We start from the raw sequence: 27,679 nt of genomic DNA, 5'->3' as shown, positions 1-27,679 counted from the left end.
ATGGTTCATCTTCATTCTTGATGAAACCAAACTCTTTGATTGCATCATCAAAACGAAGATTCCAGCTCCTAGAAACTTGCTTCAGCCCATAAATAGACCGTTGTAGCTTACAAACCTTTCCGGCACTATGTGGATCGACAAAACCCTCAGGTTGTGTCATATACACATCCTCGAGGAGCTTCCCGTTCAGGAAAGCAGTTTTAACATCCATTTGCCAGATCTCATAATCATAATAAGCTGCAATTGCAAGCAAGATCCTGATGGATTTAAGCATAGCCACCAGGGAAAAGGTTTCGTCATAGTCAACACCATGAACTTGTCTGAAACCTTTTGCCACAAGTCGGCCCTTAAAGGTAATCACATTACCGTCCATGTCAGTCTTCTTCTTGAAGACCCACTTACACCCAATGGGTTTTGCCCCTTCAGGTGGATCAACCAAAGTCCATACTTGGTTAGTGTACATGGACTCCATCTCAGATCTCATGGCCTCCAGCCATTTCTCAGAGTCAGGGCCTATTACGGCTTCCGCATAGGTTGTAGGCTCATCATTATCTATGAGCAATACGTCATTATCTTGAGTCACGAGAAATCCATATCTCTCGGGCTCATGATGTATCATACTAGACCTACGAGGCTCCTGTGTCACCGGTGCAGAAGATTGTGCCACAACACCTTGTGGTACTTGTTCTGCAACATCACCCGTCGATTGGTCAATGTCATTTTGTGGTAAAACTTCCCCAAGTTCTAATTTCCTCCCACTAGTTCCTTTGGAGAGAAACTCTTTCTCAAGGAATACCGCAATTCGAGCGACAAACACTTTGCCCTCGATGGGATTATAGAAATAATATCCTCGAGTTTCCTTAGGATACCCCACAAAGTAACATTTGTCCGATTTAGAGCCAAGCTTATTCGAAGACAATCTCTTCACATAAGCTTCGCAACCCCATATCTTTAGAAAAGACATCTTGGGACGCTTTCCATACCACATCTCATATGGTGTCCTTTCAACTGACTTCGATGGAGCATTGTTTAATATGAGAGCAGCTGTCTGTAGAGCATATCCCCAGAAGGAGTCAGGTAAGTTTGCATGACTCATCAAAGATCGAACCATATCTAATAAAGTTCGATTCCTCCTCTCAGCTACACCATTCCACTGTGGTGTTCCAGGTGGAGTCAGTTGAGATAAAATCCCACACTGTTTAAGATAGTCAGCAAACTCATAGCTCAAATATTCACCTCCTCGATCTGATCGAAGAACTTTAATGCTCTTACCCAACTGATTCTCCACTTCATTCTTAAATTCTTTGAACTTTTCAAAGGATTCAGATTTGTGTTTCATCAAATACACATATCCAAATCTACTGAAATCATCAGTAAATGTAATTAAGTAGAGATACCCACCTCTAGCAAGCTTGTTCACTGGTCCACATACATCAGTATGTATGAGAGCCAGATGATCACTAGCTCGCTCACCTTTTCCGGTAAAAGGGGCCTTAGTCATTTTCCCCATTAAGCAAGGTTCGCATGTCTCGAGCTATTCTAAATCAAACGAGTCCAGTAATCCATCCTTATGGAGTCTAGAGATGCGATTCTCGCTAATATGGCCTAAACGACAATGCCAGAGGTAAGTCGGGTTCGAATCATTAGATTTGAGCCGTTTGGTTTCCACATTATAAATAGGCGTATCTAGATCAAGAACATACAAACCATTACTTAAATGTGCACTGCCATAATATACATCATTCATGTACATAGAACAACACTTGTTCTTGATAGTGAAACAAAATCCCTTCTTGTCCAAACAAGAAACAGATATTATGTTTCTACTAATAGCAGGTACATAATAACAGTCGTTAAGATCTAATACAAGCCCAGTATGCAAAACTAGGTGATAAGTCCCTACAGTTAATGTAGCAACTCTTGCTCCATTTCCAACTCGTAGGTCCACCTCGCCCTTTGCCAACGATCTACTGTCCTTTAGGTCCTGCATATTTCCACAAATATGAGTACCACACCCGATATCTAATACCCAAGATATAGAAGTAGTAGATACATTAATCTCTATAACATGGATACCTGAAGTGGAAGTCTCACTTCCCTTCTTCTTCTTCAACTCTTCCAGGTATATCTTACAATCCGCTTCCAATGTCTAGTGTTGCCACAATGGAAGCAGTAATCATTCTTCGCCACCTTGGCTTAGGCTTCAACGCACCCAAGTCATACTTGGATGCATTTTTAGCCCTCTGGCCTTTACTCTTGCCCTTGCCCTTTCTTTTGGTCCCCTGGACCATTAGAACAGACGTCCCCTTGCTGATATCATGCTCAGCTGTTCTCAACATGTTAAGCAGTTCAGGCAATGGTTTATTGTAGTCATTCATATTATAGCTCATGATGAACTGACTATAACTGCTGGGCAGCGACTGTAGAACTAAATCTGTGGCCAACTCTTGACCCAGAGGAAATCCCAGTCGTCCTAGAGTCTTGATGTACCCAAACATCTTGAGTACATGAAGACCCACCGGGCTACCCTCAGTCAGCCTTGCCTGAAAAAGTGCTTTAGAGATCTCGAATCTCTCATGTCGGGCCTGCTCTTGATAGAGCTGCCTGAGATGCACGATCATATCGTACGCCTTCATGTTCTCGTGTTGCTTCTGAAGCTCCGAGTCCATGGTGACTAACATGAGACATCCGACGTTTACGGAATCATCATGATGCTTACTATAAGCATCTTTCTCAGCTTGGGGGGCATCGTCAGGTGGTGGCGCAAGAAGAGGTTGCTCTAAGACATATAATTTCTTTTCTTGGGTGAGAACAATTCTCAAGTTTCGATACCAACCAAGGAAATTATTCCCTGACAGTTTTTCCTTATCAAAGACGGATCGCAAACAGAAAGTACTAGAGGTGCTCCCTGCCATGGTAACTACCACAAAAAAATATGCAAAATAAGTATTATGACACTACAATATTTAATGAGGACTTTATTAAATATTGCTCCCACTATTTATATCAAATCAATGACCCTGAACATTGATTCAGAGAATATCATTCTCATAGTAATTCAAGATACATATCTCACCAAGCTCTGAGTCAGCGAGGGCTGATTCACCCAAAACTGGCTATTTAGGTAGGGAACTCACTTTCCCAATTGCATCACATGCAACTCTTGATTAGTTGGGTGAATAACTTCTTATTCAAATTTATCTTGTAGATCGATGCCCAACTACATGCCTCTGAACTCCTAATCCTATTAGGCTTGCTCAGTTAAGTCCGACCCATTGGTAAACACCACGTCTTACTAGGATAGATGAGGGCATCCTGCGAAGGCAAGGTCTACACACTCATCGATCTTGGTCTTGACGAGCGTTACACGGTGGAAGGATATGGACTTAATATTTTGAGGGATTTTATTAACATTTAATCGATCTCACCATACACTATTATGTAACAATTACATAATAGTCCACACGTATAACTATTATACTAACACAACTAGGACCTAGTCCATATCTAACAGTCATGCACCGCAAATATCAAACATAATCATACCAGTACCAAGCATAAAATCATATTTTATGCTATTATCTACTCAGATTCTAACTAGCTAGGCTCTGATACCAATTGCTAGTTTCACAAGATCTACGGAAGCGTAAAAGGAACAGAAATTCAAAATTTCCTACCCGTGAAACTAATTCCAAGACCTACTAGAAGAATAAGAGTAAATAAAAGCGTACCTGGAATTTTAAAACTGTCGACCAAGCGTCCCACGCGTGACGCCTCTACCGATATCCACACCGACTTTGTCGACGAGTCTTCGAGATCGGCGGTGCTAGCGACCAACACTCGAAAGAAATACTGATGCGACACCCGAAATTATTGAACTTAATTGGTCCTAATGAGTTGAACAATTCAACTCAATAATCCCATTTATATACATACATGTATATCATATATATACGTGCATATCATCTTATACTTTTGCATCTCAATACACAGCCATATATATAATGGCTTGGAGGGGAGAATTTCAACTCCCTGACCGATGTGGGACAAATCAATTAAATGTCCCAAATAGCATCTTATATACATACACACATATAGCCATATACATGTGCATATATATATTTGCATGCGTGCACAGACACATACAAGCATATATATATTTATGTATATTATTATTATTATTATTATTTGGCTATTGAAGTTAATAAATCGAGTTTAATTAATCGGCATATTTAATCTCATTAAATATCCGATTAATCGGTCGCACCTTAAATCATCTAATCTCTATTAGACGATTTTATTTGTTTCAAAATATCTCGTCAATTTAGTCGTAGTGTGTGACCCTGTAGATTCCCAATTACGTTGATAGTAATATCAAAATCTCTATTTTAATATTACAAACAGTGAGCGGCATCTAGCAATGCATCACTGTTACTCAAGTAATCAGAAAGTCAATTTCTCGACGAACCTCGTGACCTACATTACCGTGTAATATAATCCATTGTCCTCTATATCTCTATTGAGCCCAAGGCATGGTCGATGACATCCTTGTATGGCTCAATATCTCTCTTTCTTGGTTTACTGGGTAAGTCTATCAGAACAAATGAGCTCGATATCGCTATATCGACTCATTTGGGTATGCATACACTTTTAGACTTAACCACCAAGTGGCCGTGAGATATCGCTCCCGTTTCGTAGGAGGGACAAATCTTATCTTGGTTACTCACATTCCTCTCCATGCTCTGTGATATACCCAATAACTGTCTTTATAACCAGCCTGTTACGGTAGCGTTTGACAGTATCAAAGTATATGACGTTACATGTAGGAATCCATGGTGACCTCAAGTCAAAGGACCATTACACTATAGTCACTTTGAGATATGCTAATGACAATCACGTAACAAACCATGTAACAATCTCATGACGGGTCAGTCCAATACACATTACTCTTAACGTATACATGTGATGTGATTTGATATCTCTATATCCATGACCTGTGAACTTGGTCATCAATCAACACCCACACTAGTCTAACCGTATTATCATTGTCCTAATTAACGATAATACTTTGACTATGGACATTTAGGAATAATGTTCAGTAATTATAGGATCTCACAATCAAATCACACCTGATGCCTATTGAACATACTATTCTAAGGACATTATTGTGTAAAATCATATTTAGCGCAATCTACACAATAACAGAAATGCCTCGTATTATAATGAAATAGATATCATATTACAGAACTGATGATAGATTGTCACTAGGGCATACACCAATTCCCAACACAGAGGAGCTCTGGTCCGGTCCCCCATGGCCTTTTTTATGCTGGGATATTTTTAGTTTGGGGAAGCTCTTCAAGATTTCCATCCATAGAATAGAATATAATAGATAGTCTTCCATCCATCCTATTTATATATATATATATATATATATATATCCTTGTCTTTTGGTGCTGTCGAATTAGACCTTGTCTTTCGGTTCTTGAATCAGAGACCGTTGCTCTGATCTGATGGAGGTGCATTTCAACGGGGCAGGGCGGGGCGGAAGCCGTTTGCTGTCGGCATGTTGCAGACGGAAACACATTTGAAAAAAAAAAAAAGTATCGAGAATAGAAGTTGAAGCTGAGAGGGACTTGCATTGCATACCGAATTCAACCCATGGTGGCAGTAAGAGCTTGGGATAGAATTTATAGATGAAAACCAGAGCGAAACTCTAGTTTTTAATTGAGTAGATGATTGATTAATTACAAAGAGTGATAATTGGGAAAGGACAAAAAAACATATATAATTTTGCAATGGTGGCGCAGGAAGGAAGAGTCCTACGTACTTATTTCGATCCTTCCAATCCCAAGGAATGAATGATTGTCTTTTTCTCTCTGCCCTGTCAACGTCAATAGATTGATATGCCCCACTCTTTTTCCTTTTTTTATTATCAGTTCATTGCCTTTCCACCAAATAAAAAGTTATATCATATTATATTATATTATATAAAAAGGGTGGTGGTGTTTTTTTCTTCTTGTTCTTTTTGAGCATGTGCAACATTTTATTAATAGGCAAACATTATACATTAATGAAAATATATGCAATAAAGGAGGATCCACGAGATCGTCGACCCACATAATCACTATATGTACTGCGGATTTAATTAAGGGGTTTAGCCACACGATTGCCGATGACTGAGGAGGATTCGGCCACACGGGCATGGATGCTAATTAAAAGAAATATCACTTCTTATCATCATACAAATTAACAAAACAATAAACCGGTAACGTCACGCAGAGACTGGATATCAAACCTCCGAACAGTTCAAATCGGAACCAGTACCATTTAAGACGAACTAGACACGAACAAGAATTAAACAAATCAAAAACACCTCTATACGGGCACTATTAAGGACATCGTTGGTAAATAAATGCATGATTGGCGACAGACTACGTCGGTAAATCATCAACTTCGAATGTCCAAACGGCCAATATTTTAATCTTATACGTAAGATGTCAAATACTTACTAACTGTATTTGATCGATTGATCGAGCAAGATGTCTTAGGAAGTTTTCGTCTTTTTCTCCCCTTAAAATAAAAGGAGAAAAACAGAATTAATTTGTATGTATTCTCAAATCTCAAATATGGTGATTACATCTGATCCAAGGTCAGACTTTGTCTGAAGTATGTCCTGCATTAGTTAAAGTTGAAACCCGAGAATGCCAATATATATATATATATATATATATATATATATATTTTATTTTGCTTTCAGATGGGGGACTAATTGGACTCAAAATTACGTGCCAACAATATTTGCCCCCGTCATCCCTCAACAATATTGGTTTTTCACTCCCCCTTTAAATCGAAATTTTGTCATGTAGCAATTGGAATTATACAGTATAGGGTTTCAACACATGCTTGTCATTCATTTAAAACATCTATAAATAAATTGGACCAATACTTTTATCCATTCTAATAAGAATATCATATATGTTGTCATGCTGGTAGCTGCCTCAAGACTTGCTACGGGTAACTATCATCCTCAAATAGAAGACAATTAACGAGATTACTCACCCAACCAGTTACCAGGGAGGTTTTTAAATTTCAAAACATGAAATCCCACCACTCTCGATTGGAATGATCAATTCCTCGTAAAATCTAATCTTTTCAACTTAGATCAGTCGGTGTGGTATGTTGTGCAGTAATTTTTCAAAACTTATTTTTTTTTTTTCAAACTTCCTTTTTCCGTTTAATTAGTATCAATCGGATGATGGAGAATTGTATTATTTCCAGAAATTACGAAAAGACACGATCAACAAACCATGTAGCAATGCATCATAAAAGCTTTTCTTTTTCCTCCTCCATATAAATTATGAATCAGAGCAACAACTTCTTTTTGCAGATCTGGTATGATAATGATAATCTCCTCATCCATGGGCATAACTTAAGGTAATTTCAGACTCAAAATAGTTTAACAAATTTTATATTTTGTTTTTATCATGAACTTTAGAATAGAATTAACATAAAATATATGTACGATGCACGTAGAATATCCAAATGTCCAAAATGGAAGAGGCACGTGAGAGGTCACACACAACCATTAACGATCGATTTGCATCTTCATTCCTTCCCTCCAGCCGCACAGAAAAAGAAAAGAAAAAAAAAAGAGAAAAGAAAGAAAAGAAGTAATCATAACAGAGATGCCTTGCTCAATTAATGCTAGCTACATATCTGTATATGTATATGTATATATATATAGATATAGCTGATTGAAAGAAATCCTAAACAAAAACCAAACCTCCTAAAATTATTATATTATTTTCTCTCGGCTAAAACGATATACAGAATGGTTTAGGAGCTCGATTTACCCAAATTAATTAGAATCATTAACATGCTGTTAGGGACAATGTGGTCCTGTAATTAATAAAAGGTGTGGATTAGTCCAAGAGAAGTGGAAATAGCTCTACTCTAATTAAAGGAACATAAGGGAAATGTACATAATATATATTTCTTGGGGAGAATTAAATGGCAAATGGGGGTTTATAGGCATATAGCCTGTGGATTTATGAGGAGAAAAGCAAAGGAAGCAGGCAAAGGGGGAATTGGGGAGTTGGCAATTTGGCGTAATCTCAGTACACACGTATTATCTTCTCTCATGCCCTTAGGCCCCTGCCCAATTAGGCCCCACAATAAGATAATATAACTTACAATATTTTCATGCTCTTTATCAAACTATATATACACATATAAAAATAAAATATTCACATTAATTTTTTTTACTTGACTCATTAAATAAATATATAAATGTCTTTTCGTATATAACTGTAGCTTTTTTAGTTGTATGCTATAAATTTAATTTCTGATTTTTTTTTCAAAAAAGTATGTAGCATCGGGAAGAACTATGACAAGAATATCAATGCTATTAATGAATAATTAGCGTTGATGAGGAAATAAAAAATCGGACTCATGTTATGTCATGAAGTTTAAATAGCTTATGCGCACTTTGTTTTTGCTAAATTGGCCACCGACGAAATTCCCTGTTACATATTATGCGCATCTTCAATAGGTTTTGATCGTGTAAAGGACTCGAGGTTTGTAGTCGGATTCAAATTCTTTTGTTACTTATTACCGTGGTTCACCCTCGGTACCCTTGGCTTCTTTTGTGATCACAGTTGAATCAAAAGTCTGTAATGACCTTGCTGTAAATCCCATATTATGCACCGGTGATTGATCTGATAATTTAGGTTTATACAATTTTAAGTCCTTAAAATGCTATAAGTAGTGTACAAAATAAATCTAATCAACACCGGTTATATAATATAACTGAAACAAACTATTATTTAGTAAAATTACTAGGATTGCAACCGGAACTTATTGCCGCAGTTCTATTGTATTTGATTAAGTAAGGATCGGATGGCAAGGCTCCGTGCCCTTTAATCATTTCCTCCGTTACTAGGGTGCTTCTTCAGTGACCATGGGGTCATCGTAATAACCGTATTCCATACGCGTATGGCATGTGGGACCTGCTTCTCACTCACCATCCAACGGCTGGAAGGGGCAGGATCATGGTGACTTGAATTCCTCTTAGAATTTCTATAGGGGACTGGGGCACCCATATTTCCCGAGCATAAATTTTTTTTTTGGGGAATCAATGAATATCCATCAATAAACAGGGGCGCTTCGAGATAAAGAGTGACTTAACTCTGCGGCGTACTAGATCATAGATCTTCTCATAGTGCCAATTCTCTAATTAATTAGTCAAATAGAACTTCGATACCAAAGGCACCGCAATCCACATTGATTCTTTTTATTTTCTTTTTCATAGGCTCGTGACAACTTCTTAAATTCTCTCGTAAATAAATAAATTAATTAACGGCCATATGAGAACTAATTAATACATTGACTTCTTTTGAACTCACAGGTAAAATCAAAAGTTTATAGAACGACCTTGTGGTAAATCTAATATTAGGCACCGGCGATCGATCTGATTATTTAGATTTATATAATTTTAAGTCCTTAGAATGCTAAGAGAACCGGTAAAAGTTGACTGGAAATCAACGGAGGCACATATTAGCAAAGATTAATTACGCGCCATCAGGTTAATTTTGTAGCAATTCAAACGTCAAAATAGATCGATACTGACTGCAAATATTGTGTATCTTCGATCAAGCACAATTCCGACCGAAAAGAGAGAGAAAGGAAAAAAAAAGAAGAAGAAGAAGAAGAAGAACATTGATCGCCGATTTATTCGACATGTACAACAACACGATTCGCTCTATGCTCCACATCTGTCTGATTTGCTTGCAGCGTGCAGATCAGTACCCCCTGCGGGCGGCGCCATGCCAATACAGTTATTTATATTTTTCCCCTGGTTACACCATTTGTCAGATTTGAAACGGTAAGCTCATTAAATTCTTTCCATTTCCATGGCCAACCCTGACTATGGCTTGGGAACGAAAGCCCATCTTGACCCAAAAGGAGAAAGATTTTGCTTTGCCTAATATTTCCAACTGGTCAACGATACTGATACTGCAGCAATGCATCCGTTCTCCCCACCAGCTTACACATGAATCCATATGCATGCAAACATGGAAGAATGGAAATTTTTTCCTGTCCCTTCCTGGGAAAGATCAGTTCTTTGTAAAAATCTAATAACGTACTTCGAATATTGTTATACAAAATTATATGCATATGTTCGACTTAGATTAGCCCATACGGTGCATTGTGCTGTAAATTTTCAAACTTATTCTTTTCTCTCTCTCCTTTTCCCTTTAAGCATCAACCAAATGGTGGAAAACTATATTATTTCCAGAAATTATGAGCACATACAATCAACAATCACGTAGTACTAGATCATAAATGCTTCTTCTTTTTTTCTTTTTTTTCCCCCTCATCCATATGAAGTATGAATCTGAGAAACAATTTCTTTTTCCAAATCTCATGTTTGTTCGGAGTAGATATCGGACAGTTCTTATCAGTTCATTAATTTATCATCTCAAGAGGCTTGATCCAAATAATAAAGGTTAACAATTTTCATGTGGTTAACTAACTAGCTAACTAAATTAACTAACAAAGGCGGACGGTGTTGTTCGTTATACTTTCTCTTTCACGCTGGCTAATTGTAAAATCATAACCTTAATTAATTCCTACCTCATGAGCTGATGATGAAGAGATAACACCACCAAAAATAAAAAATAAAAAAGAAAGAAAACATAATTGCATTGGCACGGCCCCGCCCCGCAGGAGAGTACTGCATTCTTCCTCCGTATTCTCTGCACGCTTCCGTTCCCTTCCGCAACCCTTCCCTTCCTTCAAGTTTTTCCTCTCTCTCAGTTTTTGCTCCGGCACCCAGCACCCACCACTCTCTCAAGCTGCTGCAGGTTCCTCTCTCTCTCTCTCTCTCTCTCTCTCTCTCTGTGTGTGCGCGCGCGAAATACAAATCTTTGATACCTCAGGCATTTCTTCACAAAATGAAGGTAGTTGTAGTTTTCGAAGACTAAATTGCCCTTTCAATATATAATACGGTCGTGATCGTCGATCATGTTGCCGAGGTCCTCGTCAGTAGAGACGGTGATGAGGGAGTCGAGGTCCTCAATGTGGAGCTGGTACTTGAGGGTGAAGGGGCAGGTCTCGTCGCCGACGTAGCAGAGGGACATTTTGTGGGGCGAGGGGAAGATGTGGCCGTCGTAGCTGCACATCAGCCGCGGCTTCGACGGCAAGCCATGGTCGGCAGCGGGGAGCTTGGGTACTGAGTACATACTATATATGTATTCTTTGCACGCTGCAGGCTCGCCCCTCTCTCCCTTTCCCTTCCTCATTTCTTTCCCTGCAAGTGCAACCCTCTTCCTCTGGAAAGAGAGAGAAAAAATTGCATTGGCATTGCCCCGCCCGCAGGAGAGTACTGCATTTTTCCTCTGTATTCTCTGCACGCTTCCGTTCCCTTCCGCAACCCTTCCCTTCCTTCAAGTTTCCTCTCTCTCTCTCTTGCCCTTCCTCCCCTAGTTTTGAGAGAGAGGGAATTTTTTTTTGGCAGCGAGCCAAAAACACTGTATTAATAATATAATCTTTTTTTACAGGTGCTTTGATTAATTTTACTGGGGAAGAAAAAAATGTTGTCCACATTTGCTAGGATCCGGCGTGTAGCCACTCAAGCATTTCAACGGGCAGTCACTCAGGGACTTCAGCGGGCAGCCACTCCAGGACTTCGGCCATTCCAGAAGAGGGTGCTGACCCCTCTTTCAGAAGAGGTAAATGAACATAGTTCCTACATAGCATTTACAGCAGGAGGGGGAAAAAGAAATCAATGAAATGAAATGAAATGTTGCTAAGTGTAGCGACAAATCCAATACGGAAGGAAGAGACTAGCAACAAATCCAATAAATTTAAGTGCAGTGCCCGTGATCATGGTAAAATACATTGAGGGAATAGCTCGGCCCCCCGTATACTAGATCCGGCTCTACCTGGGGGTTACCTTTTTAGGGCCCGAGTTTTGGGCTTCCCTTTCCCAGCCGAGAAGGGACCTTCAACTTGGGTCCAGTTGTGGGCTTTCCTTTCTTTGGGGCTCAGTTTGTGGATTTTTCTCATTCCGTTTCCAAGAAAGTGAAAATTAATTAAGGGAGGAAATACTATTATGTATAAAATAAATATGTTTTGTTGCGGTTTCAGTTTGGCTCGGATCCTTTTTTTAGGATTTCAGGGGATAGGGGAGCTCCATTTCCGTATACGGTAAATATATTACTTATAATTAATGAATATATGAGTTATAGTTTTTCTATTCTAATTTAACTGTTAATTGAATTTCTTTTCTTTCTTTTTTCTTCAGGAGGACTTACCCCATTTTGACTACAGATTTGATCGCCCAGGTATTCTTAGCCCGACAGCAGATCAGGGAGAATCCGGTGAGTATCAATTAAATGAATTGGTTTGGAAAAAAGAAAAGTTAGAGGACTCAAAAAAAGAAAAAAAGAAGAGTATGTATTAAAAGTAAATATATGTTGACCGGGTAAAAATCCAGAAACAAAAGCAAAACGTGGTACTGTTTTCTAATTTTTCTAATTTTGGGTGGTTAATTTTCTAATATTTCCATTATTCTGCCAGGTACATGTTGGGCTTTCGGTGCGATTGCTTCGATTGAAGCACTGTACCGTTTGCACGGACAGTATGTCCCATCTCTTTCTCAACAGGACGTGGTGGATGCACACCGATGTCTCCTGCGACCTGATGATGCGAACAGTCCTTCGAGAGCATTAGATTACGCCCGTGATATCGGGGTGAGGAGACTTAAAGACTACCCTTATGTTGGAGATGGTATCCCTCGATTCTTTCGCCGGTCTCATTGGAACAGCCGGGTATGTTATCAATCGATTAATCATCTCTTTAACTTTTAGTTTCCTATATTCCATAACTAAGTTGAGTGAACAAGTAGGATCCAAATGTTTGCCCACCCTAAAGACAGAAAAAAATCTTTGTTACAGGATGGCTAGAGATACAAAATTCGGGATTGGGAAGTTTTGGACGGACGGGACGAGAGGGGGCTGATTGAAGGCATTCTACAGCAGCCACTGGTAATTGCTATTACGATTGATGATGAGTTCAGTAAGTTGGGATTTCAGGACATCTATATTAGAAGGGATCAAGAAGGCAAATTGGCACCGAGGCATTGTGTATTACTGGTTGGTTTTGGCTCGGAGATGGCAGGGGTTGGCGGAAGATTGCTGAAACCATACTGGATAGTACACAACAGCTGGGGAGTGGAATGGTGTGAGCAAGGATTTGGAAGAATTTTGCGAGGGTCAGACGGAGGCACCGAGCTGAACTGGGCTCTCCGCCCGTATCTCTGATTGTATAACACCAGCTGCTTTGTCGGGTGCAGGGAGCCGCTCAACAGATGTTCTCACTCTACATGGCTGCTGCCGATGATCTTTTCATGTCCCCAGGGAATGAAAGTAAGTTCTTCAACTTCGACAGTGGAGGAGGGAGGGAGGGAGGGAGGGAGGGAGGGAGGGAGGGAGAGGGACCTCTCCAGTCACTGAGAGCTCTGCTGATGAGTAGTCGTTAATTAAGTGCGCAAGTGGCCAAGAAAGTGGTCTCTAAGGTTCTTTGTGAGAGTCCAAACTGTTCCTGTCATGTTCATGAAAATGAAGAAGAGACGCACACACACCACAGACCTTTGCTTTTCCTTTACATATTTTATGTGATGACATGATATGATATGACTAAGAGAATGTTTCAAGTAAATCTTTGGACCCTGTCGTTCAGGATGGGGCCACTGTTTGCTTCGATAATGTGGTGCATAATTTTTTATCTGATGGGGGCTAACATGGTTGAAAAAGAGATGATGGAATCACGGAGAAAGGTAGGGGGAGGAAGTAGCAAGGGGAGATTGCAAGGCTTGTTTTTCAGGGTCTTTTCTTTTCGTATGGCTTAGCTGTTGGGATCTTTGTTTCCTAACGAAGCAATGTATTGCCTAAGTATGGGGCTGTCCACCCACTTCCCCCTCCTTCCATTGTCACCACTCAGGGACAAGCTGGAATTAACAATGGTAAGTCAGGTTGCCTCACAAATCATAGCCCGGTCCCTCTCGAAAAGTCACGTAAGCGGCGCGTATTCGGTTGGTTCTCTGAGCAACCAGACAACTCAAATTTACGCGACAAACTATAGAGGCAAATTGAGATGAGGCCTAAAACTTTATTTATTTATTTATTTAGACCCGAAAGGGGGCGTAATAGTAGAGTAGGGATATGATTTTAAAACAGGATTATTTGCAATCCATTTAAGTTAAAACTCGTAATGTGAGATAACTTTAGTGCGAGAGTTCATATATTAACAGAAGAAAGCACTTTTTTGTCAAAGCCAAGCCGATATTCGAATAGGAATTAATGGCAGTTTAATAAGCGAATGTCAACTGCCTCACATGATCAAGCTGGTGTCACTCGTCTTATAGACGTTTAACCTCATTGAAAGCACATTGTGACCCCATCCATCAGTTTATAAGGTGGGAATACTCTAAAAAGGCAATCGACAAGCAGAAGAAGAAGCAAAGAAGCCAGCCATCCTCTATAAAAAGCTAAAGGAAACCTCCAAAAAACCCCTAGAAAAATCTCTCCCTGTCCATCTCTTTTCCTCTCTCCCGCTCTCTCAGAATTTGTTGAGTCAGTTGAAGCAGATCAATGGAGATTGGTAGAAGCTCCCTTCTCAGTTGGGCCTACTGCTCCCAAGATAAGGTAATGTCAATGCTATATATATAATACTCTGCTCCATACTTTTTGGAATCGGCATTTGTTTGAACAACTGTTTGATGGGCATTGTCCAATGGCAGAGCATGGAAGACAGTGTTTCAGGCTCATCCCAAGACCACATACCGATGTAAAGCACAACAGTGTTTCAGGCTCATCCCTGTAACATAAAGGAAAATAGACCAAAAATGGCCAGTATGAAACCAAGATTTTCACTGAAAAGAGAGCTGTTTTCAAGTACAGACAACTGTATACAAGTCTCCTCCAAGCTGAAAATAATTTCATGAACCAGTTCATATCTCAGTAGTAATCCAGACAGCACAGACTCGGCAAACAGGGGCATGCCTACATCTATAAGTAGAGGCAACCTTCAACTCCGATTCCAACATTACTCAAGAGGTGCCACGCGTACACCGACACATTGAATGCGTGGCATGAGGCCACAAGCTTGGATCAATCATGGACTCTTCATGGGCCAACATTTTTACTGAACTTCCTTGGACTATTATACGTCCAGTTACACGAGGGATGGCCTTGTCTTTCATTCCTCTTCATCATCATCTCGATTGTTCTGGTGGTTGTGCTTTTGAGCATTATACAATTCTGCAATCTGTATGTGAGGGAAGAAGATTAATCTATGTTCATAATAACGGAATATGAAGTTTAGGGTTTTATGGAATTGGAATTCAATCTCCTTCAGCCATAATCTATCACTTCCGGGACATGAATAATCCATCAAATTGTTCAGTTGAATGACGAGAAAAGAAAAATGTTTACTCACTTGCTCTGAAGATGTTGCTTGCTCTGGCGCTTTATCTTCCTGGACACGAAGCAGAGGCGGAAAGCGGAGAGAGATACCCTTTTCCATAAGAAAAAATTAATGAAGCAATTAAGTATCGGAAGCAACCCACAAGTTATAGATCTCTGACTGCAGAAGACATGAAAGGTGCAGATATACGTCGGTTATAAAAAGCAAAAACATCTTGGGCATCAGTGAGATGGGCAAACCTTATCAGCATCTACAATACCTGTAAAGAAAATGCATAAACGTTGCTGTGAGAGAATTGAGAAATCAAATGAAGCTCAACCAAAAAAATCCGAAACAATAATTTCACTATAAACTTTTTAGAAAACGGGAAACTTTCTGCACTGACCATTGCTTTCTAACTACAATAATTAACGGGTAGGAGGGTCAAAACAAAGTGCAAAGGAAGAAAAAGCACAATCGCAATTATACCTCAGTGGGTTCAAACCACACATCTTGGCTGAGTGTATCTGAATAACGAAAGTATGGCTGCAATTCACAAAGAGCTAGCATGTTAGGAAGTGAATATACCCATAGAGAGAAGGGAGAGGGGAGTTGTAAATAGTCACACCTTTGGCTTTGGGATAACTTTGGAGCGAAGACTGGCAGATCTTTCTTCAAGCATTGCTTCAGAGAAACCAGTGCCTGCCAATGATTGAGAAGCTATCAAGTTAAGTTTCAATTTCATCGTCGTTGATTGCAAAACTATTTTCACTCACCAATTTTGCAGACGTGTAAGTGCCAATCAAGAGCTTGATTTGAGCTTGCATCAGAGATTAAAGAAGGAAAAATTCTAGCTCAGGGAATTAATGAGCTGCTATAACTTAAACAACTGATGATATTTGGATGAAAGAAAGGAAATTCCAGATGTAATTCAGATTGTACTTACCAGTACGTTCCCCCGGCCATGAAAAGCAACAATCGGTACCAAATCCACAGAATCACCAATACTGCAAAATGAAAATGCATATAATTTTAACATATAAACTCCATTGGGTGAAACCTTGCAACTGGAAAATAAACATTACGTGTCCATGTAATCCTTCTTCAACTTTAGCCAGTTTAGTGATTGCTTGGAAGGCTCATATGTAGCATCTCTGTCCAATGTTTTGACGATCAAGCCTTCACAACTGCACTACAGTAGAGACACCGCATTGGAAACGGAACAGGTTCATCATAAAACTTGGAACACATATATTAAAAAGAAATCTGCTCAGCATGGTCCACTGAATAATCACCGATGAACATAGTTCCTACCTAGCATTCACTGCAGCTTCGAGAAATGTTTGGATTTACTCTATGTCATTAGACGTAATTGCAGTCGCAAACTGACGATATCCAGGTTCTTCCTCAAATGATTCATAAAGATGCTGCATAAAGCAATTGAAAAATAAATAATGAAATGAAATGTTGCTAAATATCAAGTTCAAAGATCTGTTAATCATTGTGCAGTGAATTGGATGTCAAACTCAATAATTTTCAGTAGATTTCGTTCTTGTACAAGTATCTGAGTTTGTAACCCCTTGGCCCTTCCTTAATAATATTTTCATCTTTCAATCATCAGAGGGAAGAAAGCTCGAAGCCATTAAGTTAAGCATAAAGAAAAAAGTCGTACCTCCCTGCGCACTTTGAGTTCTTCCATAATAAGTGGCTTTCCATTGAAATAGAGCATATAATCAAAGGCAAATATGCAAACATCCACCTTGATTTCACTCATAACCACATTTTTTCGTGCAGTCGTAATAAGTGTCTGCCAAAACAAGGTACCGTTCAAAACCATGCCTATTTAGCACAGATTGCAAGTTCCTAATTTTTCTAAGGCCCGGATAATCTTTTCAGTTACAGCACAGAACACAAATTATCCTCAATGATCTTACTATATATAATAGAACTTAGGCCTGAGTATGAAATCGTGTTATATCCTGATTAATATAGAACTGATGCTTTCACCAGAAGAAATGTTTAGACAATCTAAACTAATCACCTGGAAGGGCTAGATCTTCTTTTTATCATGGTCATAAGCAACGAGCTCACAATCTAGAACAAATGATTTAACACAGTCCCGTATCGTATATGAAGAAAAAGATTGTTGACGTTAGTAGACTAATCTATTTAACCTACAGTGATCAAATGTATATACCAATAAAAAGGTTAAAGAACCGGTCACCCTCAAGTGCCTGAGATAACTACAAAGCCTTCGCATGAACTGATATCGAACTAAGCACTATTATCTCAATATTCAAAAGCGAAGATATAACATCTAAAAATTATGTCAGATACCATGACCTAAAAAGACCTACCTCGGTATTGCAGCCACAACATCCGGGAATTTAGCAGTATTCCGTTCAGCATTTCTACTATAGATCTCAACCGCACCATTCTCCATGTAATGAATCTGGTCAATCAGCGATTTTATATTCTTTTAATAGGTATTGTACTTATCACAGTACATCTATAAAGCTATAATAGTAAAAAATATAAAATATCTCAACACAAAGGCATCACCTGTGCCCTCTCCCCGTCATACTTGTATTCACAAGTGTACACCGTATTTTGGAACTTGCTAAGAATTTCTGAGACACTCTTTGTTGGCTTCACCAGCATAGGGCCAACTGGAACACCCAACGTGAAGTTAATGTTTTTCGAAGATTCCATACACCATCACTCAGAAGAGCAGGAACTATTTTATCGTAAACAGGAAGAACAGAGTAAACTTGCTTCGCAATCTTTGCTGCCTGTTGCAAATCAAGTCATCACTGTGAGTTCAACGAGACGTCCAGTCCAATTTCCAGTGCAAAGATAAAAGAGAAGATCATTTTGAAGAAGGCATATCGTCAAATTTACCTCTTCCAAAGGAGACTGAATATCTGAAGGTGGCTTAGAATGTTTATCAGCATACACAGCCGCCTGTCGCCTGTCCCAGGGCAGCTAAAAGAGTCTGTTCAGCCAACCCAATCCTCAGCTTTGTCTGCAACGTACTAAAGTTCAGCGCATTGAATGAGCAGCAATCTCATTAACTCGTAAGCTTCCAAACCATAACCTGAAGTAGGCGGATTAAATATTGAGGTTCACAGTCAGTAGCTGCAACGACAAGTCCCTTGATATGGTTCTTTTTCTTTTCCTGGCTATTCTGCCCAGACTCCTGTAGAGATTCAAAACTCAGTGAGCAATCACACAAATTAAGAGACGTTCTTAATCTGATCAAATCCAGCACAAATACTTATACCATCAGGAGGGGATGCATGCAGGGCAAAAAAACTCATATCAAGAACCATTTTCCAAATCACATGGACCAAACAGCCCAACTGGGGGTGGGACTTCTGCGATGGGGCGTAATAGGGAGAGAAATAGATGACCATGGTACTCTATAAATAGGCAAAGAAGAACTAGATGTTAATCACAATATCTGTTTACAAGCAGAAAATATTGGGAATTCGCAGCAAGAGGTGTACATTCAACTTAATAGGAGCTATAGAGCAAATTTAATTATCTGACACACCTTAGCTATGAGCCGGAAGGTATCAAAAACCTTGGCAACAGTCAATAGATCAGGCTTGCGCATCGTGGATTGTGATGATCGACTCGCTTTTGCAACAAGACCAAGATCTCCCAATTCCTACAAAACTAACAACACACGATGAGAAAATAACTTTTCTTTGCCATAGCAAATAAATGCAGCCAACCCAGAAGATGGAATCCAAGCGACAATTAATTAACGAACAAAAACGTCAATTTTTGATTTTGTACCGCTTCTTAATCTGCACCTCGGTCCTCCCACAAGCCTTAGCGAGCGCCTTGATGATCGAGGCATCCCCAATTCCCAGCTCCAGTCCCTCGTGAGCCGGTGCAATCCTATTGGCCAACAAGTACACAATTGCAAGAAGGTCATCACGGTCCTCAGCGCATTGCACACAATATCAGTGATCACGATCCGCCCAGTGTCATTCGATATCTGGTCAAAAGCTAAGCACAAGAAAATGAACGGGACCCTCTCGCCCTCGCCCCAACTGGCCACCTTCTTGGAGTCGAACTCCGCCGCCTTCTTCTTCAGCAGCGGTATCTTGCACTTCAGCTCAGCATGAGGCGGTCGAAGGCGGAGGGCTTAGAGGACATGTTGGGAATCCGCTAGGGGGAGAGATGGACGAGGGAGAGGGAGAAGGGCTTAGAGGTGCGAGAGAGGGACTTGAAGCGAGGAGAGAAGACTATGGTGTGGTACTGGGCGTAGCATGAGCGGAGCTGCAACAACACCATGAATCAAAAATGGAAGAGAGGGAGAGAGAGAGAGAGAGATCGGACGGGGGACAAACGTCAAGTTTTTAGTGTCAGAGTGCGAGGGACAGCTTTCCCGGGGGGGAAAGAAATGGCGAGAATGTCTCAGGCGAAAGTTGCCGGAGCTATCGTCATTCCCGGGTCCGACTGCAGCCCGGAATACTTTGGGCCATCCTCCACGCCCATCAGAGGCATAGAGTAGATGATATGGTATGGTATGGTCGGGTCGGGTCAATCATTTTTCACGTCGCAACTGATTTGAACTGGTTTTACCATGCTTTAAATTTTGTTGGAGAATCGGTCGAATGCCGGTAATGAGAAAATTCTAGTGCTAATGCTGGACTCTTAAGGTCGATTTCTCGAGCTTGAACTCAAGCTCAGATTTCCAATTTCCATTATCGGGTACTCAAGCTCAGATTCACCTCGGTCGGTATGATGGAAACCTCTACGGTTGCAAGCTCCCACACTCTTCGACATTATGCAGCAGATGATTTCGATCGGCCACAATATATCCCAAATCCTCCAATTACCTAATGCTATGCTAGGAGGACCTGGTTAAGCAAAAAAAAAAAAGAACAAGAGGCATTGCCTAAATATGGGCAGACTCGTGTTATATATATATATATATATAGAGAGAGAAAGGGATACAACTATACATAATTACAGTGTGGTCCTTTAATGTGAAGATATCACATGTATACCCCTAATATTGGCTCTATGAGGTTATCGACTGCGTATTTGGCTGTTCTCATTCCCTGTTAACCTGGGAATGAGAGAGGGTATTCCAAGTTCAAGGATCCCAACTTACGAGGCACGTTATGGCTGAAATCTTGAGGTTGCTCGAACATCCCAACTCACACAAGAACTTCGATCATGGGCTGGGTGGCCCAATCAGAGCTCCACCGTGAGGTCAGTTCTATGAAACTCTTCTATCAACATGAATAAATTTAATGGTGAGCTTTATCTACAAGACCAAACTAGGCATAGGCTTTCAAAGCCGATGCACTTTCCCTTTGCTCTCCATCGAAGTTGCAGAAAACTTTTGGATGTGATAGAGTAGAACCGAACCTCTCTGTAAACGGGACGACTAACCCGACTTAACAATTTACACATGACCCGTTATTGTCATCTTAAAATTTTCAGTAAAAATTGAATGATATCATCATAATAATTAAAAACAAAAAAAGGGCTTTCCTAATCTTAATACCCTCTTCATTTTATAAATAAGCTTTTATATATGTACCTTCTTAACCTCCATTCGTCGACTGCAAATTCCACAGACAATTGGTGTCAGGAAAAGCAAAATGCATTTCTTTAGATTATGGCTGGGCCCAGCTACAATGGGCCTAATTTAAACCGATCGGGTCCATGGCAATCCGTCATCGTCCTCAGCCATCCCATTTTAACACCGACAGTGACACATCCATATCCGTAAACTATAAATTGAAGCTTCGACTTTTACGCCTGACTAATCAAAGATGTAATAGGAACAAAGATCCATCAACTTTGAAGAGACATATGACGTATCTCTGTTCAATGTAATCAAGCAATGGTCAGTTAATGATGAATACGTTCCGATCCGGGATAGAAGGATTTCAATTATCTCTTTCCTCTTTGATTATTGTTCTGCTTGGGCATATGTATATAGCCGGCTTAAAAATTGGTCCTGCAGATTTTCTTCTAAGAAGTTACGTATGTAAATGATCTGTTAGTTTTACCTTTCTAGATTGAGATGGGCTGGGCTGCTGTGCCCTCGTTTTAGGAATTGGATCCAATGAATTTCAACCAGAAGCAAGTAAAGGCAAAACAGGCATATTTAGGGGCAAAAAAAAAATGAACAGAAAAAAATTGCATGTTTAAAATTATTGGTTTGCAACTTAGCCATGAAGAGGAAAATGAAATATTCTATTATTGGAATATTCTATTTAAATGACTAACATATCCTTATTTATTACAAAAATACTAACATATCCCTCAAAATAAGTTTGAAATATTAAAATTAAAATATATTCTAAAATTAAAATTTTAACAAATAATCAAAATGAAAACAAGATGTCGAAAAAGGAAGATGGGGGGTGAGGCCCAAGGCTGGCCGCCACCGCCTAAGTCCTCTCTTTCCCTCTTCACTCGAAGAGATAGAAAGATGGGGTGGATCGGGGTTTGGTAGCCCAATTTCGGCCACTACAACCCAATCAAAATCGCAAGTGATCATCGCCATTGATCTCGAGTCACCACAACCCGAATTTACCTTCTCTATATCTCTTCAAAGAGAGAGAAAGAGATACAATAAGGACGGTGGAGACCCGACACTGGCCACCACCGCCCCAGGCAAGGTCGCCGATAACTTATGGATTCGCTGGCGACCTCGCGTGGGGCGGCAGTGGCCAATGGTCGGGCCCCAACCGCCCTTCCCAAATTCAACTTTTAAAAAAAAAAAAGGTAGTAGTTTTCAAATTTTTGAAATATGGGCAAGGGCATTTTTGTCTTTTCAAGTTCAACACTATACTGATCCATCCTTAACCCACCCCGCGAATGATCGGCAAGTGAAGGACCGATCCTTTTGAGCCAGTACTGTAACGAGACAGGTACTTGGCGGCTCACGAGCAAGATATAAACGTCGGTTGCCCCCCTTAATTGTTTTACCCCCTTTATGTTCCATTTTGTGTAGTGGCTCTGTGTTATATCCTAATTATACCTTTCCAACTTGGAGATATGGCATGATTGGAGCCGCATTCAATTTCACACCGATGCCACCTGGACAGCCGAGAGGACTTGTCTCGCAGGGATCAAAAGCACTACAGATCAGCACACGGCCCATTCATGGTTCTTACTTCTTACCCACAGAGACTAGGTCCCCCTCCAGGCGGAAGCAAAGGTTGTCCTACTTGCAATCTCTTTAGCTCTCGAACAGGGATGGAGAAACATCTGAACTGAATCGGATCCTTTGTTACACGTCGATGCTATTCACAACTCCCCTCGGGACATTAGGAGCTTGGTATCGGATATTACTAGTATTCTTTCGATGTTTTCAATATGAAAATGTACTTAGATACCACGCTCGGATAACCAAAGGGCACACGACTTGGGCCAACATGGCCTAAAGTCAAATTTTCATTCATTTTGTATGCTCGACGAGTATTCAAATCTTGATGTACTGCTTCATATTTAGTTATGATATATTCAACTTACATAATAAAATAAAATAAAATAAAAACTCGGAGATATGGCTGAGTAGATGAAACCGTAATCCATTATATGAGCTTTTCGTACCAAGGGTTCAAATCCCTCTCTTTTCATTTTCCATTGTACGTGCTCGTCGAAATTATTGTACCCGCTGCTTCTCATCTAATACTAGTCATGTTCCTTCTTCACTCCCTTAACTTACCACCCCCAGTGACCACATTCCCCGTGCTTCATTCACTCGCATCACGAGCTATTACTTAGCCTGACGAAGTTAAAGATAACCAATGATAGTCCATCGGCCATCGAATATAATAGGGTAACAAGTAATTGGTACTTGGAACCTATATTCGCACTATAGAATGATGGGTTTAATTGCATATTCGACATGCATGAATGGAATGGAACATTTTATATAGGCGATTTCATTCCACTTTATTTCATTCATGCACTCCAAAATTGACAATTTTTGCCCAGCGATGAATGTCTTAAGTTGAATAACACCTCGGGGGAGTCGCAATAATGTGTATATATATATATATATATATAGATTATTAAAATAAACTTTTTATGTTTATCCAGTGAACAAACTTTGTTCGTATGACAATATATAGCCTTCTAGTAGGATTTTCAACCCTTTTTTTTTTCAGCTCGTAATGTATCGTCTTTTTTTTTTCCTCAGATGCTTTAACGTAATAAATGACATTTTTATTTTTTGGGTGGAAAAATGATGAATTTCTGTACACCTCTAAATTTTAAAACTTCTCAAACGCAACATGACTCAAAATAAGATTACCTCAAAATGTTGACTGAACGGGAGAACTTATTTTTCTTCTTGCTATCTCAGTGCTCGCAGTGGACAATATTTTCTTTCAACTCACCTCTTTTATTTTTAATCGCATCATGTTTAAAATAAAAATAACGATATGAACAGAAGACTAAACATGTTATTATTAATCAAATTAACGGACTTCCGTAATCCTATTCCCCGCCGAATAACGTTGGGTGCCGGGCCCAAATTCCAATGGGCCTAATACATCGACTCAATTGAAGCCCATGATCGACCATCAGCCGAGCCCATTTTTTTATCCCCTGACTAACACCGACGCATCCCCATCCATCCCATCCTATCCTATCCTATAATAAAATAGTAAACTCGTCCGCCGACAGATTGACCATCTCGAAGAACAGATTAGGGTTTGCAGGGAGCTGCTGATGCTGAGGTAGAAGATGGGGATGAAGATGGCAGTACCTTTACGTCATGCAGGATCAGCGATGGAGGGGTTTGGTTGGAATTTGCTGCGAATCGAGAATTGGGCGCGCCGCTGGATCCCTGAGCCCCCCCCCCAAGGTAGAGTAGTGGCACCTGATTACCTTCTGATGGATTTCATCTCTTCAGTTGTCTCGCTGATAAAATAATAAACTTTCTCTCGCTTTAGAGGTTAGGGCCGCCTTTGCTATTCCGTGATTCAATATATGAATATATAGGGTCAAAAGTTGTGCTTTGTGTTTCTACAAGCAATAATTCAATGATCTGTTTGGCTGATTATGGCTGCTTCTGTTTTAATTCGACTGAATGACTGACTGTTCGAATCTGAGATTCATTCTTTTCCTGCCGCAAATTTTCATTCACTTCCATCCTTTTCCTGCCGCAAAGTAGGGTACGGTCACCTGTTTTTCATGTAGCTTAGGAGGTATATCTCCTTCTGCAGCGAGAAACGAAATTCGGCTCTCGCATCGGTTATAACCTCAAAATATCGAATCAGTGTATACCTAGCACTGCCTGCCTTCCTTGAGCTTTCTAGATCTTTAAAATTAGAGAAGAATTCCGGTCTACTAGCTGCCATGTCGATCGCATTAGTAAGCCAGGGTCAAATTTTTGTTGGTTGCGCACTGATCTATTCATTACTTTCTCATGAAGCAGCGGCCACCGCCGGATTGGTTGACGCCCAAAGAGATGCAGTCCTACAAAGCTAAGTTGATGAAAAGCCAGGTAAATAAATATATGACTAATCTGTGAATGAATGCATGCACTTCTTTCTCGTGGCTCGCTCTTCTCCTACAGGGATTTTCTCATCATCCCGTTGTTCTGATTGGCTTAAAATCTAGGGCTTCGATGTTGATGACTTCCCTCATGACGGAGGCCATCTAGTTCGACCGGCTGAACCTGGAGAATTCGACCCTGGCCACTACGACCATCTTCTTCAGCTTGCTGTTGCTAATTACACTGCCTACCAGGTTATATAGGGCTTGTTGGCTGATCTTATTTTATTTTATTTATATTTTTTCCCCGCATACACACTACGTTGGCATCTGTTCACTCCGTTCTTTTGTATTGATCGCTTATTTAATTCTGCTGGGGCCTAGGCGGGGATCTCCAATCTTGAGAATAATAACTGATGACCTTTCTTGCCTCTCAGCACACGTTGATATGCACGCCCCGACTTCTGAAGTCGAATTACGAATGGTGCGGCACTGATTATGCTCATTATATGACATTCGAGGCACTGGATTGTGCTGCCGGCACTGTTAAAGAGTATGAGGCTCGTGTGTTCAGTTCTCCATTCAGCGACTCATTCTGCCACTTTTGCAGGGTCAAAGGTTTTATATTCAGTCGATTTGAGTTCCCCATTGACTTTTAGTTTTAACTTGATTAAACTAGTTGTCCCCAAAACACTCCGCCCCCCCGTCCCCCCAAAACCAAAAAAACCACATTAATTTTGTTTCTTCTCCAATTCTCTGTAGGTTCAAAGAAGATCCCTCCGGTGCCTCGTGGTGCCATGGCCCCTTCTCGCCCCCAGATTGTGGATTATAACCGCGATGAAGATATTTGCATATAGAACCATAGGAGGAGGATTATATTTATATTTCCGGTTTGCTTACTGGTTCTGTGCATGGGAAGGTAGGAAATTGGAAGTCATGCTAAACGTGAAGAAGCTGAGCTTTGACTGGACAACTAATAGTTAGGAAGGTAGCTGTTGCGGGGTTAGCTTGGTCCCGAGTTGAGGAATGATGTAGTAGAAACGGAAGTCCATCGACTCTAAATGGACATATTACTTATATCCTGTTCAGTGTAATTAAGCAACGGCTAGCTAATTGCGTTCTTCTCCCGGGTGGAAGGATTTTGATTTTCTATTTCATCTCTAATTATAGTTCCGGTTGGTATGTGTATGTGTATGACGGATCATTTACGTAACTTAAATAAACAGACAAATTTCAACCAAGCATGACAGGGTTTTTGAATTATTGAAGAACAAATCCAGAAAAATTGCATTCTTAAAAAGTAAAAACTATTGGTTTGCAACTTTAGAATGAGAGAAAAATGAAATGATTGGGTTCAAGTTTCGGTCACATGATAGATAAATTGGGAATGAGAAATCTAATGTGATACGCATCCTCATTTTCATCACATTGCGGTTGCTAATTACATTGTCGGGTTAGGGAGAAAATTAGGGATGGATGAGCTAGGATTTAAATTTTCATTAGATTACAATATTATAATCAAATGTTGGGAATGTGTTTAGATTTAACATTGGAATTTTCTATTTAAATGACTAAAATATCCCTTATTTATAACAAAAAGACTAACATATCCCTCAAAATTAGTTCGAAATATTAAAATTAAAATTTTAACAAAAAATCAAAATGAAAACAAAACATCGAAGAAGGAATATGGGCAGTGGGGCCCGAGGTCGGCCTCCACCGCCTAAGTCCTCTCTTTGCCTCTTCACTTGAATAGAGAGAATGAAGAGATAGATCTGAGTTACAGTGGCTCAATTCCGACCACTATAGTCCCAATTGAGATTGCAAGTGATCACAGAGGTCACCATCGATTTTGGGCCACCATAGCTCAGATTTACCTTCTTTATATCTCTTTAAAGAGAGAGAAAGAGATAAAATAAGGGCGGTGGGAACCCGACACCGGCCACCACCGCCCCAAGCGAGGTCGCTGATGACTTTTGGGTCTTGGCGATCACGACAGTGGCCAGTAGTCAGGCCTCCACCGCCCTTCCCATATTCAACTGTTAAAAGAAAAAAAGTGGTAGTTTTCTAAAATTTGAAATATGGACAGGGGCATTTTTGTCTTTTCAAGACAAACACTATACCAATCCATCCTTACTCCACCCCGCGAACGATCAGCAAGTGAAGGACCGATCCTTTTGCGCCAGTACTGTAGCGGGACTGGTACTTGGCGGCTCACAAGCAAGATATAGATGTTGGTTGCCCCCTTAATTGTTTTTGTCCCGATGAATCCCAAATCTAATCCCAATTCATACCCGACGGTCAACCATGGCCTAAGGTAAGAAGTAGTTAGAACTTCTTCTTGCAGTGGAGGATGTTGTGCGTAATCATTGGTGTTTGTACAAATCAACTGATGATTTGAAAAGGTATCACTGACTTCCTCATTATCCCATTCTTAGGTTCTCCAATCTCTCACCGAATATCAAATTAATTATCGAATATCGATCGTGCATAGATAGTAGATACTATAATTATTTCTTACGAGATCATCGAGTACATGACATGTCAAAGTTGTATACATTAAAGTTGTATATATTAATATAGTAAAATACTATCTTAACAGTAAAATAATATATTTATAAAATAGATTAAAAAAAGGGAATTTTTTTCAACCCTTATGTTCCATTATGTGCAATGGCTCTATGTTATATCCTAATTATCCCTTTCCAACCTGGAGAAA

At 40.0% G+C, this 27,679-nt stretch overlaps 1 long non-coding RNA gene and 1 pseudogene across 1 annotated transcript; one reads left to right on the top strand and one right to left on the bottom strand.

The window, feature by feature from the left end:
* Nucleotides 1-14,903: 14,903 nt before the first annotated feature.
* Nucleotides 14,904-20,274, bottom strand: LOC116212312 (annotated as a pseudogene).
* Nucleotides 20,275-25,103: 4,829 nt separating this feature from the next.
* Nucleotides 25,104-26,060, top strand: LOC116212021. The gene is made up of 3 exons (XR_004157799.1): nt 25,104-25,215; nt 25,398-25,578; nt 25,723-26,060. It is a non-coding gene; the product is annotated as an uncharacterized LOC116212021 (long non-coding RNA).
* Nucleotides 26,061-27,679: the final 1,619 nt, after the last annotated feature.

Source organism: Punica granatum, chromosome 6, assembly GCF_007655135.1.
Source record: "Punica granatum isolate Tunisia-2019 chromosome 6, ASM765513v2, whole genome shotgun sequence".
Lineage (NCBI taxonomy): Eukaryota > Viridiplantae > Streptophyta > Magnoliopsida > Myrtales > Lythraceae > Punica > Punica granatum.
Note: the sequence above shows the minus strand (reverse complement) of the source record. Positions and strands in the feature narration are given on the sequence as shown.